This window comes from Chiloscyllium plagiosum, unplaced genomic scaffold, assembly GCF_037043375.1.
Source record: "Chiloscyllium plagiosum isolate Xiang-an unplaced genomic scaffold, Cpla_swu_hap1 HiC_scaffold_1, whole genome shotgun sequence".
NCBI lineage: Eukaryota > Metazoa > Chordata > Chondrichthyes > Orectolobiformes > Hemiscylliidae > Chiloscyllium > Chiloscyllium plagiosum.
The window spans coordinates 2237235-2254936 of record NW_028270139.1 but is presented as its reverse complement, the minus strand read 5'-3'; the positions used below and the strand labels follow the sequence as shown (position 1 = coordinate 2254936).

At 46.5% G+C, this 17702-nt stretch overlaps 1 protein-coding gene and 1 pseudogene across 6 annotated transcripts in view; one reads left to right on the top strand and one right to left on the bottom strand.

Moving 5' to 3' along the window:
* The window catches only part of trim2a (tripartite motif containing 2a), a 170728-nt gene that overhangs the window by 51859 nt on the left and 101167 nt on the right, over positions 1-17702 (top strand). The window lies entirely within an intron of this gene.
* The window catches only part of LOC148152054 (uncharacterized), a 121249-nt pseudogene that overhangs the window by 41631 nt on the left and 61916 nt on the right, over positions 1-17702 (bottom strand).

Here is a 17702-nt window from a genome sequence, read left to right as displayed (position 1 = left end):
TAATCATGTAATCTGTACACATTCACCTCTCTGCTTTTCCTATTGTCATTGAGAAGTGATTGTTACTGAAATATTTTCAGGATGCTTCGGGGAATGCAAATGGTCAAATCCCAAATCATAGGCATGTGCTGGGCTTGGGAAGTAATACAATATATAAGGCTAAACTTGAAGCTGGCACAGAGTGTTTGAAAACAAAGATGCAGAAGCTGCTTTTCTAACAATCTGTTTATTATTGCAGTAAGTCAACATTCAAATCAGTTAGTTTTAAAAAGCACGATAATTTTATAATGTGCAAGTGAAGTGACTGATCAATGGTTGAGAGCTTGGGCTATCGGACTGTATTTCTAATGTGTACTGTCAGACAAATGTTGAACATGATTTGTATCTAGGTTTGAATAATTGAAGGTTCTGAATGGTAATTTATTGATCAAAATGCAAATCAATATGCAGCAGGGTTCAAAGAGAAGATGGTTTGGATGCACAGTCCCTGAAAGGGAATGAAAGGTAATACTCTCAAGATGACTAAAGACTCAGAGCTGAAACTGTCAGAAAAAAGGAGGCTAAGGGCATTTGAAATGTCTATAACACAATGGAGAACCCCAATGTATAAAAACATTACAGAGGAGATCCATAAAAGGGCATAAGAGGGAAAAGGGAGAGCATGCGAATAGAATATAAATGTCTTTGCCTGTTCTTTAATTAATTATTTATTTGTTTGTAAAAGGAAGAGTTGGCCTGACTAGGGACCAAAAACACTGTCTTGTGGAGGCAGAGGATGTGGCTGAGGGACTAAATGACTATGCTTCTACCTGCCTTCACCAGAGAAAAGGATTCTACCACCAGGGGCGGCACGGTGGCTCAGTGGTTAGCACTGCTGCCTCACAGCGCCAGGGTCCCAGGTTCGATTCCAGCCTCGGGTGACTGTGCGTTCTCCCTGTGTCTGCGTGGGTTTCCTCCGGGTGTTCCGGTTTCCTCCCACAGTCCAAATATGTGTAGGTCAGGTGAATTGGCCATGCTAAATTGCTCATAGTGTTAGGTGCATTAGTTGGAGGGAAATGGGTCTGGGTGGGTTACTTTTCAGAGGATCGGTGTGGACTGGTTGGGCCAAATGGTCTGTTTCCACACTATAGGGAATCTAATCATAATGGTAAAAGAGGAGGCAAAGCAATATTAGGTAGGACACGAGTTAAAAGATGAAGTACTTAAAAAAACTGGCAGTCCACTAAGTAGAAAACTCACCCATCCTAGGTGGGGTCATTTAGATTTTTGAAGAAAGCATGGGTAGGAACCGCTTTGGTCACAGTCCTCCTTGGATATAAGGCTTGTACCAGGGAACTGGAATGCTGTCCATGTTACACCATTATTCAAGAACAGGGAGAGGTATAAATCTAGTATTTAGAGGCTACTCAGCCTAAGATGAAGAAACCTTCAGAGGAAACATTCAAACTTGAAATTAATAGGCATTTAGAAGAATCGGATCTAATAATTATAATGTTAGCATGGGTTTGTTAAAGGCAGATCATTTCTGACTAACTCCATTGAGGTCTTTGACAAAGTACCAGAGTTGTGGAGGTTAGTGCGGTTGGCAATGTATATGTGGACTTTTAAAAGGCATTTGACAAAGTATCACATAATAGGCTTCTTGGCAGAATTAAAGCTCACAAGACTAAAGGGGTATGGGAATAAAATCATAGGTCATTAACCCTAAACAAATCCACACCAACCCTCCAAAGAGTAACCCACCCAGACCCATTCCCCTACCCTATATTCACCCAGACAAATGCATCTAACCTATGCATCCCTGAACACTATGGGGAATTTAGCAGGGCCAATTTACCAAAGCTGCACGTTCTTGGACTGTAATGTTGTCTAAAAGAAAGAACATGGATAGTGCTCGGGGAACGATACAGTTGGGCTCCCCGAAGTAGTGAGACTGTCAGCTTTTTATATCTTGCTTCAGTGTACAGAGTATAATATAACATCAAAGTTTACCGATGACTCAAATAATAAAAATTGAAATCTAGAGGAGAGGAGAAAGACATCAGGATGACATAGCCAGATTGATGAAATTGGCAGACACATAGAATGCAATAAAGAGAAATGTGGAGTGGTTTGTTTGGGAAGGCAGCTTAAAGAGAAGTAATAATAAAAAAATAATTTTAATGGAGATGCAAGAACAGAGAATCCTGGGCTTTGAAGGTGTCAGGAATAAAAACAATACTTATTTCTGAGCTTTAATAATAAACAAACAAAATACAAAAGCAGGGAAAGTAATTTTAAACCTTTATCAAATGCTGTTAAATCCCCAGCTGGAGTATTGTGTACAACACTTGGCACCACACTTTCAGGAGAGTATCAAGGTCCTGGAAAAGATTCACTTGCATGAAATAAGAGATGGTGGCACGGTGGCACAGTGGTTAGCGCTGCTGCCTCACAGCGCCAGGGACCCGAGTTCAATTCTCGCCTCAGGTGACTGTGTGGAGTTTGCACATTCTCCCTGTGTCTGTGTGGGTTTCCTCCCACAATCCAAAGATGTGCAGGTTGGGTGAATTGGCCATGCTAAATTGCCCGTAGTGTTCAGGGATGTGTAAGTTAGGTGCATTAGTTTAGGGGGAAATGTAGGGGAAAGGGAATGGTTCTGGGTGGGTTGTGCTTCGGCGGGTTGGTGTGGACTTGTGGGCTGAAGGGCCTGTTTCCACACTGTAGGGAATGTATGATAATTGAAGGATTTCAGGTATTCAGGATTTTAGGAATCCATCTAACCTGCACATCTTTGGATTGTGGGAGGAACCCGGAGCACCTGGAGGAACCCATTGCAAACACTGGGAGAATGTGCAGTCACCCGAAGCTGGAATCGAATCCGGGTCCCTGGCGCTGTGAGGCAGCAGTACCACACTGTGCCAAAGTGCCACCCTAAAAGGAAGTTAAAAGAGAATTGGATAGAATTTGAAGAAAAAAAAACAATTACAGGGCTATGGAGAAAGATCAAGAATGTCAGATTAATTGGATATGATGGATCAAACAGCCTGTTTTTAATTGTACGATTCTATGAAATTTGAATAGTCACTTAAATGAGAACAGTACCACGGACGGAGTCTTTGCAGCCCTAGAACAATGTAGAAAGTTTGGAAAATAAAGTGAGGTCAGCAGTAATGAGATTTATAGAGTTATATAGCTTAGAAACAGACCCTTTGGTCCAACTCATCCTTGCTGACCAGACATCCCAATGTGACCTAGTCCCATTTTTCAGCATTTAGCCCATATCCTTTTAAACATTTCCTATTCATTTACCTATCTAGGTGCCTGTTAAAATGTTGCAATTGTACCAGCCTCCACCACTTTTCCTGGCAGCTCCTTCCATACATGCACCACCTTCTACATGAAAAAGTTGCCCCTTAGGTCCCTTTTAAAGTTTTCCCCTTTCCCCTTTCACCTTAAACCTAAACCTAAACTCTACCCTAGGGAAAAAACCTTGTCTATTTACCCTATCCCTGTCCTCATGCTTTTGTAATCCTCTATCAGGTCACCCCTCAGCATTTGACGCTTGAAGGAAAAAAGCCTATTCAACCTGTCCTTATAACTCAAACTCTCTAGTCCAAGCAAGATCCTTGTAAATCTTTTTTACACCCTTTCAAGTCTAACCACATCTGTCCTATAGATGGGCGACCAGAAACTCCTGGTGATGAAAGCAAAATGTCTGATTCTGTAACCAAGTGTTGCATAGTGAGATGACAATCTTGCAATTGAATGGCTAGTGGCTTTTTTTTGGGGATCCATTTGTATTCATTAGCACCTCATCATTACCTAGTGATATGTTGTTTCCCATTCTCCCAGTGACTGGAGAGAGACTAGATAATTCCTGACAGGAAAGTCGGAATGGGTACCTGGTGACTCCACCTTGGTCAGGAGTTATTAACATTGCAGGACACAGTCCATAGAGTCATAGAGATGTACAGCACAAAAACAGACCCTTCGGTCCAGCTCATCCATGCCGAACCAATATCCTAACCTAAATCTAGTCCTATTTGCCAGCACTTGGCCCATATCCCTCTAAACCCTTCCTATTCATATACCCATCTAGATGCCTTTTAAATGCTGTAATTGTACCAACCTCCATCACTTCCTCTGGCAGCTTATTCCAAACAAGCAACATCCTCTGCATGATAAAGTTGCCCCTTAGGTCCCTTTTTTAAATCTTTCTCCTTTCACCTTAAATACGTGCTGCCTAGTTTTAGACTCCATTCCCCCCCTCCCCCCAGGGAAAAGGCTTTGTCTAGTTGACCTCTCTTCAGGATCTTATAAACCTCTATAAGGTCATTCCTCAACCTCCAATGTTTCAGGAAAAACAGCCCCAGCCTATTCAGCCTCTCCCTATAGCACAACATCCTTGTAAATCTTTTTTGAAACCTTTCAAGTTTCACAACATCCTTCTAATTGGAGGGAGACCAGAATTGCATGCAATATTCCAACAGTGGCCTAACCAATCTCCTGTACAGCCGCAACATGACTTCTTAACTCCTGTACTCAATATTCTGACCAATAAAGGAAAGCATACCAAACGCCGCCTTCACTATCCTATCTACCTGTGACTCCACTTTCAAGGGACTATGAACTTGCACTCTAAGGTCTCTTTGTTCAGCAACACTTTCCCAGACCTTGCCATCAAGTATATAAGTCCTGCTCTGATTTCCAAAATGCAGCACCTCACATTTATCTGAATTAAACTCCATCTGCCACTCTTCAGCCCATTGGCCCATCTGGTCCAGATCCCATTATACTCTTGAGGTAACCTTTTTCACTGTCCACTACACCTCCAATTTTGGTGTCATCTGCAAACTTACTAACTGTACCCCTTATGCTCGCATCCAAATCATTTATGTAAATGATGAAAAGCAGTGGACCCAGCACCGATCCTTGTGGCACTCCACTGGTCACAGGCCTCCAGTCTGAAAAACAACCCTCCACCACCACCCTCTGTCTTCTACCTTTGAGCCAGTTCTGTATCCAAATGGCTGGTTCTGCCTGTATTCCGTGAGATCTAACCTTGCTAACCAGTCTCCCATGGGGAACCTTGTTGACTGCCTTACTGAAGTCCATATAGATCACATCTAGCGCTCTGCCCTCATCAATCTTCTTTGTTACTTCTTTGTGACTGCCCACACACTCTTCCAGCCAGGGATGTGGGCATCAGGCATACACCAGCTTCACTACCTTTGCGTGACAGCTCTCTGAGACACTTAGGTTTGCCAGTGTTGCACTTTGGAGCATCCTGTCCCATCTCTTTATACTACTGCTGCAAGGACACTTGGTGCACAGTGACAGGCACCTGGCTCCAGGATTGGACAAGGGCGCACCTCCAGGCTCTTCCCTTGAATCCTTAGCACTCTCACTTCTTATGCCAACCTGGATACTGACAGCATCTCTTGCTGTTTTAGGGCAGTGTTTAAAGGCTAACAGTCCCACCTTGCTGCGCTGTTTAGCATAGACACCCCAGCAGCTTGTAGGCAGTGGTCAGTGAATTTGGTGCATGATTCTCCATTATTCTCACACCTTCACCATGCACCAGCAGCTTACTTGGCAAAGACAGTGCAAATACAGCAAACAAATGGCCATGTCTCAAAGTGTAACAGAATTGTTCACAGTCAGGCCAGGGATGGAAGACAGCCTTCAGTCAGGGAAGCCTGGCACAATATGTCAAGGGCTATCAGTCTCGAAAGTCTGTGGCCATTTGGGATGGTCAGAGTCACACACTCCATCCCTCTACTGTCCAGAAAGTGGGTCATGGTCAGCCTTGCGGGTCCTGTGCAATCAGTCTGGGGATTTTATCCAGTTATTCCTTGCTAGCATTGTTTGTTCATCCCTGGAGTGTATCTTCCTTATTCTTGTAAGAATGTGAAGTGCCTCTTATTGAAACCTATAAGATCTCCAGGTAGTTTGACACAGTGATGCTGACAGGATAAGCAAAACATTTTCCCACCCCTGGAGGTGGAAGTTAAGGGAAATAATTGGGTGAGATTTCCCTTGCTACCCGCCCTCTTACTGGTTAAACTGCCGGCGAGAACTTTCTCAACTTACCATCATTTAAGGGCCACTACTTACAACTCAGTATCCAGAGGCAATTTGAGCTACGAATGGAGGACAAGAGGTTGGCCTCTGAAAGCCTTGCCCTAGGTCCTGCCTTTGACCTGCCCTTACCTTTGTGGCCCACACCTCACACCTCAAGGATAAAAGCCACGTAGCTATCACTTTCTGAATCCCTGAACTGACAGTCTGTAGGATCTATAAACTGAAGCCCCTGCTGAGGAATTTGCCTAAGCTTGCCTATTATAACTGATAGGTCGGGTTATCTGAGTGGGAGGTGGGTGGAGGTGTCTTTGTTGGCATCCATGTTTGCCCCACGCTTAGTCACAAAAAGGGAAGGTTGTACCTGATATTTTCCCTGTGGAAGAGATTTGACATAAGGTGCAGTTTAAAACAGAGGATCCCCATTTAAGTCAGCGATGGAGGGCAATGTTTTTCTTTGAGGGTCCCGAGGAACTGTCTCCCCCAGTGATCAGTGCAGTTTGCATGTTTATATACACACCACTTGCAAACAGATTTCATTAAATCCAATTTAGTCGGTCAATGGAAGATTGCCATGAGTAGGATAAGTATTTTGCTTTCACTTAAATCCAATCAAACAATTATATCTTCAGATCTTCTGTGATTTTGCATGCCAAATTACAGCACTTAGATCGGGTTAATGGATATTGTTCCATTCCAGAAGATATGCCCTAAATATTGCCTAAGGCTGTGATGCAACATTTCGATAATTACACTGAGTAATGCATGAGCAACAAAGCTGACTGTACCACGCTCCTAAAATATACAATTATTGAACTCGCATTTAAATAACAGCAATGAGCGATGCTCGCTTATTTAAACAGTTTGTACACAGTGCTTTGAAAGTATCCTTTGGATTGGTTATTTGATTTGCTGGAATCTCAGCTCCACATGACAAACGCAACTAACTGGTGGTATCTGACAAACATCACCATTCTGGTGTTTTGTGAAGTGTTTTTGTTGCAATCTCTGAGCAGTGTTATCACATTGGTTGTATGATCACGTTTTCTCTGTGGGAGAGATTTTGACCATCATGTGTGCTGCTACACACTTCCTGATCTTGGTAGAGGCGGGTACAATGACAACATTTAAAAAAAAATATTTCGACAGGTACAAAAGGGTTCAGAGGAATAAGCGTCTAGATCAGAGATCTAGGGTGCTGGAAAAGCACAGCAGGTCAGGCAGCATCTGAGGAGTAGGAGAATCAACGTTTCAGGCAAAAGCTCATCCGTTCTGAAGAAGGGCTTTCGCCTGAAATGTCAATTTTCCTGCTGCCTGACTTGCTGTGCTTTCCCAGCACCACTCTGATCCAGACCCTGATTTCCAGCACCACTCTGATCCAGACCCTGATTTCCAGCACCACTCTGATCCAGACCCTGATTTCCAGCACCACTCTGAACCACACACTGATTTCCAGCACCACTCTGATCCAGACCCTGATTTCCAGCACCACTCTGAACCACACACTGATTTCCTGCACCACTCTGATCCAGACCCTGATTCCCAGCACCACTCTGATCCACACCCTGATTTCCAGCACCACTCTGATCCAGACCCTGATTTCCAGCACCACTCTGATCCAGACCCTGATTTCCAGCACCACTCTGATCCAGACCCTGATTTCCAGCACCACTCTGATCCAGACCCTGATTTCCAGCACCACTCTGAACCACACACTGATTTCCAGCACCACTCTGATCCAGACCCTGATTTCCAGCACCACTCTGAACCACACACTGATTTCCTGCACCACTCTGATCCAGACCCTGATTCCCAGCACCACTCTGATCCACACCCTGATTTCCAGCACCACTCTGATCCAGACCCTGATTTCCAGCACCACTCTGATCCAGACCCTGATTTCCAGCACCACTCTGAACCACACACTGATTTCCTGCACCACTCTGATCCAGACCCTGATTTCCTGCGCCACTCTGATCCAGACCCTGATTTCCAGCACCACTCTGATCCAGACCCTGATTTCCAGCACCACTCTGAACCACACACTGATTTCCTGCACCACTCTGATCCAGACCCTGATTTCCAGCACCACTCTGAACCACACCCTGATTTCCAGCACCACTCTGAACCACACACTGATTTCCAGCACCACTCTGAACCACACCCTGATTTCCAGCACCACTCTGAACCACACCCTGATTTCCAGCACCACTCTGATCCACACCCTGATTTCCAGCACCACTCTGATCCAGACCCTGATTTCCAGCACCACTCTGATCCACACCCTGATTTCCAGCACCACTCTGATCCACACCCTGATTTCCAGCACCACTCTGATCCAGAACTTGATTTCCAGCACCACTCTGATCCAGACCCTGATTTCCAGCACCACTCTGATCCAGACCCTGATTTCCAGCACCACTCTGATCCAGACCCTGATTTCCAGTGCCGCTCTGATCCACACCCTGATTTCCAGCGCCACTCTGATCCACACCCTGATTTCCAGCGCCACTCTGATCCACACCCTGATTTCCAGCGCCACTCTGATCCAGAACTTGATTTCCTGCACCACTCTGATCCAGACCCTGATTTCCAGCACCACTCTGATCCACACCCTGATTTCCAGCACCACTCTGATCCAGACCTTGATTTCCTGCACCACTCTGATCCACACCCTGATTTCCAGCACCACTCTGAACCACACCCTGATTTCCAGCGCCACTCTGATCCACACCCTGATTTCCAGCGCCACTCTGATCCACACCCTGATTTTCGGCACCACTCTGATCCACACCCTGATTTCCAACACCACTCTTACCCAGACCCTGATTTCCAGCACCACTCTGATCCAGATCCTGATTTCCCAGCACCACTCTGATCCAGATCCTGATTTCCCAGCACCACTCTGATCCAGAACCCGATTTCCAGCACCACTCTGATCCAGACCCTGATTTCCAGCACCACTCTGATCCAGACCCTGATTTCCAGCACCACTCTGATCCACACCCTGATTTCCAGCACCACTCTGATCCACACCCTGATTTCCAGCACCACTCTGATCCACACCCTGATTTCCAGCACCACTCTGATCCAGACCCTGATTTCCTGCACCACTCTGATCCACACCCTGATTTCCTGCACCACTCTGATCCAGATCCTGATTTCCCAGCACCACTCTGATCCAGAACCCTATTTCCTGCACCACTCTGATCCACACCCCGATATCCAGCACCACTCTGATCCACACCCCGATATCCAGCACCACTCTGATCCAGACCCCGATATCCAGCACCACTCTGATCCAGACCCTGATTTCCAGCACCACTCTGATCCAGACCCTGATTTCCAGCACCACTCTGATCCAGACCCTGATTTCCAGCACCACTCTGATCCACACCCTGATTTCCAGCACCACTCTGATCCACACCCTGATTTCCAGCACCACTCTGATCCAGAACTTGATTTCCTGCACCACTCTGATCCAGACCCTGATTTCCAGCACCACTCTGATCCAGACCCTGATTTCCAGCACCACTCTGATCCAGACCTTGATTTCCTGCACCACTCTGATCCACACCCTGATTTCCAGCACCACTCTGAACCACACCCTGATTTCCAGCGCCACTCTGATCCACACCCTGATTTCCAGCACCACTCTGATCCAGACCCTGATTTCCAGCACCACTCTGATCCACACCCTGATTTCCAGCACCACTCTGATCCACACCCTGATTTCCAGCACCACTCTGATCCACACCCTGATTTCCAGCACCACTCTGATCCAGAACTTGATTTCCTGCACCACTCTGATCCAGACCCTGATTTCCAGCACCACTCTGATCCAGACCCTGATTTCCAGCACCACTCTGATCCAGACCTTGATTTCCTGCACCACTCTGATCCACACCCTGATTTCCAGCACCACTCTGAACCACACCCTGATTTCCAGCGCCACTCTGATCCACACCCTGATTTCCAGCACCACTCTGATCCAGACCCTGATTTCCAGCACCACTCTGATCCACACCCTGATTTCCAGCACCACTCTGATCCACACCCTGATTTCCAGCACCACTCTGATCCACACCCTGATTTCCTGCACCACTCTGATCCAGAACTTGATTTCCTGCACCACTCTGATCCAGACCCTGATTTCCAGCACCACTCTGATCCAGACCCTGATTTCCAGCACCACTCTGATCCAGACCTTGATTTCCTGCACCACTCTGATCCACACCCTGATTTCCAGCACCACTCTGAACCACACCCTGATTTCCAGCGCCACTCTGATCCACACCCTGATTTCCAGCGCCACTCTGATCCACACCCTGATTTTCGGCACCACTCTGATCCACACCCTGATTTCCAACACCACTCTGATCCACACCCTGATTTCCAGCACCACTCTGATCCACACCCTGATTTCCTGCACCACTCTGATCCAGAACTTGATTTCCTGCACCACTCTGATCCAGACCCTGATTTCCAGCACCACTCTGATCCAGACCCTGATTTCCAGCACCACTCTGATCCAGACCTTGATTTCCTGCACCACTCTGATCCACACCCTGATTTCCAGCACCACTCTGAACCACACCCTGATTTCCAGCGCCACTCTGATCCACACCCTGATTTCCAGCGCCACTCTGATCCACACCCTGATTTTCGGCACCACTCTGATCCACACCCTGATTTCCAACACCACTCTTACCCAGACCCTGATTTCCAGCACCACTCTGATCCAGATCCTGATTTCCCAGCACCACTCTGATCCAGATCCTGATTTCCCAGCACCACTCTGATCCACACCCTGATTTCCAGCACCACTCTGATCCAGATCCTGATTTCCCAGCACCACTCTGATCCAGATCCTGATTTCCCAGCACCACTCTGATCCAGAACCCGATTTCCAGCACCACTCTGATCCAGACCCTGATTTCCAGCACCACTCTGATCCAGACCCTGATTTCCAGCACCACTCTGATCCAGACCCTGATTTCCAGTGCCGCTCTGATCCACACCCTGATTTCCAGCACCACTCTGATCCAGACCCTGATTTCCTGCACCACTCTGATCCAGATCCTGATTTCCCAGCACCACTCTGATCCAGAACCCTATTTCCTGCACCACTCTGATCCAGAACCCTATTTCCTGCACCACTCTGATCCAGACCCCGATATCCAGCACCACTCTGATCCAGACCCTGATTTCCAGCACCACTCTGATCCAGACCCTGATTTCCAGCACCACTCTGATCCAGACCCTGATTTCCAGCACCACTCTGATCCACACCCTGATTTCCAGCACCACTCTGATCCACACCCTGATTTCCAGCACCACTCTGATCCAGAACTTGATTTCCTGCACCACTCTGATCCAGACCCTGATTTCCAGCACCACTCTGATCCAGACCCTGATTTCCAGCACCACTCTGATCCAGACCCTGATTTCCAGCACCACTCTGATCCACACCCTGATTTCCAACACCACTCTTACCCAGACCCTGATTTCCAGCACCACTCTGATCCAGATCCTGATTTCCCAGCACCACTCTGATCCAGATCCTGATTTCCCAGCACCACTCTGATCCAGACCCTGATTTCCAGCACCACTCTGATCCAGACCCTGATTTCCAGCACCACTCTGATCCACACCCTGATTTCCAGCACCACTCTGATCCACACCCTGATTTCCAGCACCACTCTGATCCACACCCTGATTTCCAGCACCACTCTGATCCAGACCTTGATTTCTTGCACCACTCTGATCCACACCCTGATTTCCAGCACCACTCTGATCCACACCCTGATTTCCAGCACCACTCTGATCCAGACCCTGATTTCCAGCACCACTCTGATCCAGACCCTGATTTCCAGCACCACTCTGATCCACACCCTGATTTCCAGCACCACTCTGATCCACACCCTGATTTCCAGCACCACTCTGATCCAGAACTTGATTTCCTGCACCACTCTGATCCAGACCCTGATTTCCAGCACCACTCTGATCCAGACCCTGATTTCCAGCACCACTCTGATCCACACCCTGATTTCCAGCACCACTCTGATCCACACCCTGATTTCCAACACCACTCTTACCCAGACCCTGATTTCCAGCACCACTCTGATCCAGATCCTGATTTCCCAGCACCACTCTGATCCAGATCCTGATTTCCCAGCACCACTCTGATCCAGACCCTGATTTCCAGCACCACTCTGATCCACACCCTGATTTCCAGCACCACTCTGATCCACACCCTGATTTCCAGCACCACTCTGATCCACACCCTGATTTCCAGCACCACTCTGATCCACACCCTGATTTCCAGCACCACTCTGATCCAGACCTTGATTTCTTGCACCACTCTGATCCACACCCTGATTTCCAGCACCACTCTGATCCAGACCCTGATTTCCAGCACCACTCTGATCCAGACCCTGATTTCCAGCACCACTCTGATCCACACCCTGATTTCCAGCACCACTCTGATCCACACCCTGATTTCCAACACCACTCTTACCCAGACCCTGATTTCCAGCACCACTCTGATCCACACCCTGATTTCCAGCACCACTCTGATCCACACCCTGATTTCCAGCACCACTCTGATCCAGACCCTGATTTCCAGCACCACTCTGATCCACACCCTGATTTCCAGCACCACTCTGATCCACACCCTGATTTCCAGCACCACTCTGATCCACACCCTGATTTCCAGCACCACTCTGATCCACACCCTGATTTCCAGCACCACTCTGCTCCAGACCCTGATTTCCTGCAGCTGCAGTCCTCACTTTTTGCCTCCGAGGGATAAGGACCCAACACAAGTAAATGGGACCTCTTCAGTTTAGGAAACCTAGTCAGCATAGACGGGTTGGGCCGAAGGGCCTGTTTCTGAAAGCACACAAAGTTCATGAGTTGGTGTGAGGCTGAGCTTGTGTTTTATTTACAGGGGGGCTGGAATTTGGAACACACTCTAAATTCATCTTGCCTCCTTGCACACTGGCACAAATCCTGATGAGGATAGAGGAAGTGCTGGTGTGTTGGGCCCACTCTTCCTGTACCCCTCGGTTCAGGAATACAACCCAGGTGACCTGTCTTTGACCCAGCAGGTTCCTTGGAGCAGACATGAGTCCCTTTTGTGAGCTCTGCAAAAGCTTTAAAAAAGCAACAGAGCATAGGAAGCAATTGAAATGGATTCTCTCTGCCTGATGACTGGTGTTATTGTCCTTATATTTCCAATCCATAAGCAATCTTGGACATTCTCCTACTAGTCGGCTTCGGTTTAAGGTGAAAAGGGACCTAAGGGGTAACTTTTTCATGCAGCAGGTGGTATGTGTATGGAATGAGCTGCCAGAGGAAGTGGTGGAGGCTGGTTCAATGACAACATTTGAAAGGCATCTGGATGGGTATATAAATAGGAAGGGTTTAGAGGGACATGGGCCAGGTGCTGGTAAATGGGACCAGCTTACATTGGGAAATCTGATTCGCATGGCTGACCAAAGGGTCTGTTTCCATGCTGTATGACTCTGTGGCACTACTGGAGTAGGACAGCTGGGCTTGGAGTTTTCATTGGCAACATAAAACAGATGATCAAATTGTAGCTATACATACAGCAAGCACCCATTCCAAATTGGAAGTGATCCATCACCAGGATTAGGGTTAGGCTGAATAGTCAGGATAGTCTTGCGATTGCAGTCCTGTCCCCTGTCAGACCTCTGGTGGTTCAGTGAGAATTCAGCAGTTTTGGAATACAGATATTTCCATTCTGGATTTCAAAACAGACCTGTGGTAACTAACAATGTCCCCCGAGAGTAAGTCATTGAATGATGAACTGAGACACATGCAGTGAAAGGGTAATGCAAATGGAAAGACAATAGAAGACAACAAGTGATAATTTTGTTTCCTTTTGATCATGATGTAGATGAAATCTATTTGTAGTTTTCTTGGAGAAATCCATTGCTTTATTGTCATAGCTGCAATTAATATCCAGGTGAACAATGTGACTGGTCAAACCCACATTTCTGTCCCACAACTCCATACTATCTGGTGACTCGAAAGTAAAATTGCAAGCAGCAAAAGATTGGGAGAACTGGAAAAGGTTCATAAACCAGAGGACACAGTTTCCAGTTTTCGCTTCAAAAGAAGCAGATACAAGGTTGAGAAAAAGCCTTTTCAAACACTGTGTGGTTAAGGTCTGGAATGCATCTGCCTGGGAATTTGGAGCAGACTGGTTCAGTTCAGACATTAGAGGGCATTAGCTGATTATTTGAAAATAAATGATTTGCAAGGGTTACAGGGAGAAGGCAGGAGATTGACACTAAGTCATGATGTTCATTTGGACAGCCAGTTCAGGTCAGGTCAGCATCTGCGGGGAGAGAAACAGAGTTCACATTTAAAGTTGAACACAGAACTAGTGACTTAATGTCTTGGTGCAGGGCCATAACTGGAACCTGTGATTTGGGTGAACTGGTGATGGAAATTCAGAATTCATTGCTGTAGACTTGGTAATCCAAGATCTGTACCAAGCAGAACTACAATATTCAAAGGCCTTAACCAACCTGGTTCATGAAGACACTCTGGCACTGTGTTAGATTAGATTCCCTACAGTGTGGATAAAGGCCCTTCGGCCCAACAAGTCCACACTGACCCTTCGAAGAGTAACTCACCCAGACCCATTCTCCCTACCCTATATTTATTTACCTCTGACTAAAACACCTAACACAATGAGCAGTTTAGTACGGCCAATTCACCTGGCCTGAACATCTTTGGATTGTGGGAGGAAACCGGAGCACCCGGAGGAAACCCACGCAGACACAGGGAGAATGTGCAAACTCCACACAGTCACCCGAGGTGGGAATCGATCCCGGGTCCCTTGCACTGTGAGGCCACAGTGTTAACCACTAAGCCACCATACCACCCACAGGTTAAGATACTTATGAAATTCTGCAACCTGGTTCCCAAATAGCTAAGTGCTTTAAACGGGAAGCTCAGCATTGCACTGTTGTAGTGAGTGGAACTTCACAGTATCTCTGTACAGCTGTTAGTATTTCCAAATTTTAGACACCCTGGTCAATTCATAAGCTTTCTGAACATTGGCATTGCTATGCAGCACATGTACACACTCCACAGTTGACAAACATGAATTCTTCATGTTTCAGTTTCTCCATACTTTGATCTGGAGACTTTTAACTGAAATGGTGAGGGTCCCTGCACATGTCAGATACCCAAACATGGAAAACAATGAGTGATTAACCAACAAATACACTTTGCAAATTCACAGTACTGTTGTCACATGGTAGTTACATTGAAATGTGTTGGTACTTTGTGTACATGCTGGAAAAATGTAAAGATTTGCTCAATATTCCACCAGAGCCTTTCTGGCTCGAATCGTGGATTGTGTTTGTTCCACTGAGAGACTTTTTCAGCCATTCACACTTGTTGCTGATGTTGAAAATCCATTTTCTTCATATTTTCCTATTTTAACAAACCACCAGTTTCCTGCTGCTGTGTTGAATTCTCCACTGTTTTGTAATCTTGTCAGGAGTCCTTTCTTTGCACATAGCTGGCCTGTGGTGACCTTGCAATGATTGCACAGAAAGGAAAGGCAAATCACACTGAGCTGCCGTGGGAATGTTATTGTTCCAAGTCAAAACACTCTTGTTCAAGGTGGCCAAAATAACTTAGCCCATTGAACCAAGCTTTAATGATTTAAAACTGGTACAGATTCAGGGTGGTGGCATTAGGGGATCAGTCGGGGTGGTGAGGAAGGAGAGTGTTAGCACAGTGATATCTATTTCAGTAGTTCACAAAGTGCAGAGCTACAAGCCAGTCATAGAATGTAGCCTGTCGAGTCTGCACCAACCATCTGAAAAGCATTCCAGATGCACTTCCCCAACCTATCCCTGTAACCCCACATTAACCATAGCTAATCCACCTAACTTGCACATTTCTGGTCTCTACAGGGCATTTTTTTTAAGTATTATCAACCACCTGACCTGCACATGTTTGAACTGTGGGAGGAAACTGGAGCACCCGGACGAAACCCACACACACCATCATCCGAGGCTGGAATTGAACTCTGATTCATGTGAAGCAGCAGTGCTGACCCTAGTGTGTGCCCCTGTCATTCAGCTATGAAATATATGACTGGTACTCCTATTGCCTCGGTAAAGCAGTCAGCATCATCAAAAGCCCATCCTACTCAGTTATACGCTCTTCCATTCTCTCCCATCAGGCAGAGGATACAAAGGTTTGCTACCAAGGACCAACAGATTCAAGCACAGCTTCTTCCTGCTGTTATCAGACTTGTGAACCATCCTCGCAAATATTAGAGTTGATCTTTCTCTGTACCTTCTCTGTAGCTTTAACACTATAGTCTGCATTCTGTCCTACAACTCTGTACTTATGTAAGGCTTGATTTGTCTGGACAGCACTCAAAACAATACTCTTCATTGTATCTCAGTACATGTGACAATATTAGATTGAATTGAATTGAATTTATTGTCACATGGACAGAGACACAGTGAAAAGCTTTGTCTTGTGAGCAAGACAGGCAAATCACAGAGTTAAATAGCATAGATAATAAATAATAGGTAAACAGCGGCAAAAACAAAAACACAGGTACAGGCGAATGTTTAGAGTTTGAGTCCATTCAGTATTCTCACAACAATAAGGTAGAAACTGTTTTGAAACTGGCTGGAGCATGTGTTCAGGCTTCTGTACCTTCTCCCAGATGGTAGAGGTTGTAGAAAAACATTGCCAGGGTGGGATGGATCTTTGAGAATGCTGGCGGCCTTTCCTTGACAGCGGGCCTGGTAGATGGATTCTGTAGATGGGAGATTGGCCTTTGTGATTGTCCGGGCCGAGGTCACCACTCTCTGTAACCATCTCCGATCTTGAATGGTACAGTTGCCATACCAGGTAGTGATACATCCAGACAGAATGTTCTCGATGGCGAACCTATAAAAGTTGGTAAGGATATTCGCCATCATGCCAAATTTCCTCAGCTGCCTGAGGAAGAGGAGACGTTGTTGGGCCTTTGTACCCAGTACGTCTATGTGAAGAGTCCAAGAAAGCTTGTTGTGGATGACCACTCCCAGGAGCTTGATACTCTCCACTTGTTCCACCTCTGTGCTGTTAATATGTAGGGGGGCATGAGTAACATCCTGCCGAAAGTCAATATTGAGTTCCTTGGTTTTGCCTGCATTGAGAGTTAGGTAATTCTCAGTGCACCATTTTTCCAGGTCTCCCACCTCCCATCTGTAGTTTGTTTCATCGCCATCTGAGATTCAACCGACTGTGGTGGTGTCATCAGCGAACTTGTAAATGGCATTAGCAACACAGTCATGGGTATACAGTGAGTACAGTAAGGGGCTGAGTACACACCCCGGGGAGCTCCAGTGTTGAGTGTTAGTGAGGATGAAATATTGTCCCTAATCTTCACTGATTGTTGCCTGTGGGTCAGGAAACTGAGGATCCAGTTGCAGAGAGCGGGGCTTAGTCCGCGATCACTAAGTTTAGTAATCAGTCTCAGGGATAACAGTGTTGAAGGCTGAACTGGAGTCAATGAGTAGGATCTTACGTAGCTGTTCTTGGTGTTAAGATGTTCTAGGGAGGAGTGAAGGGCAAGTGATATG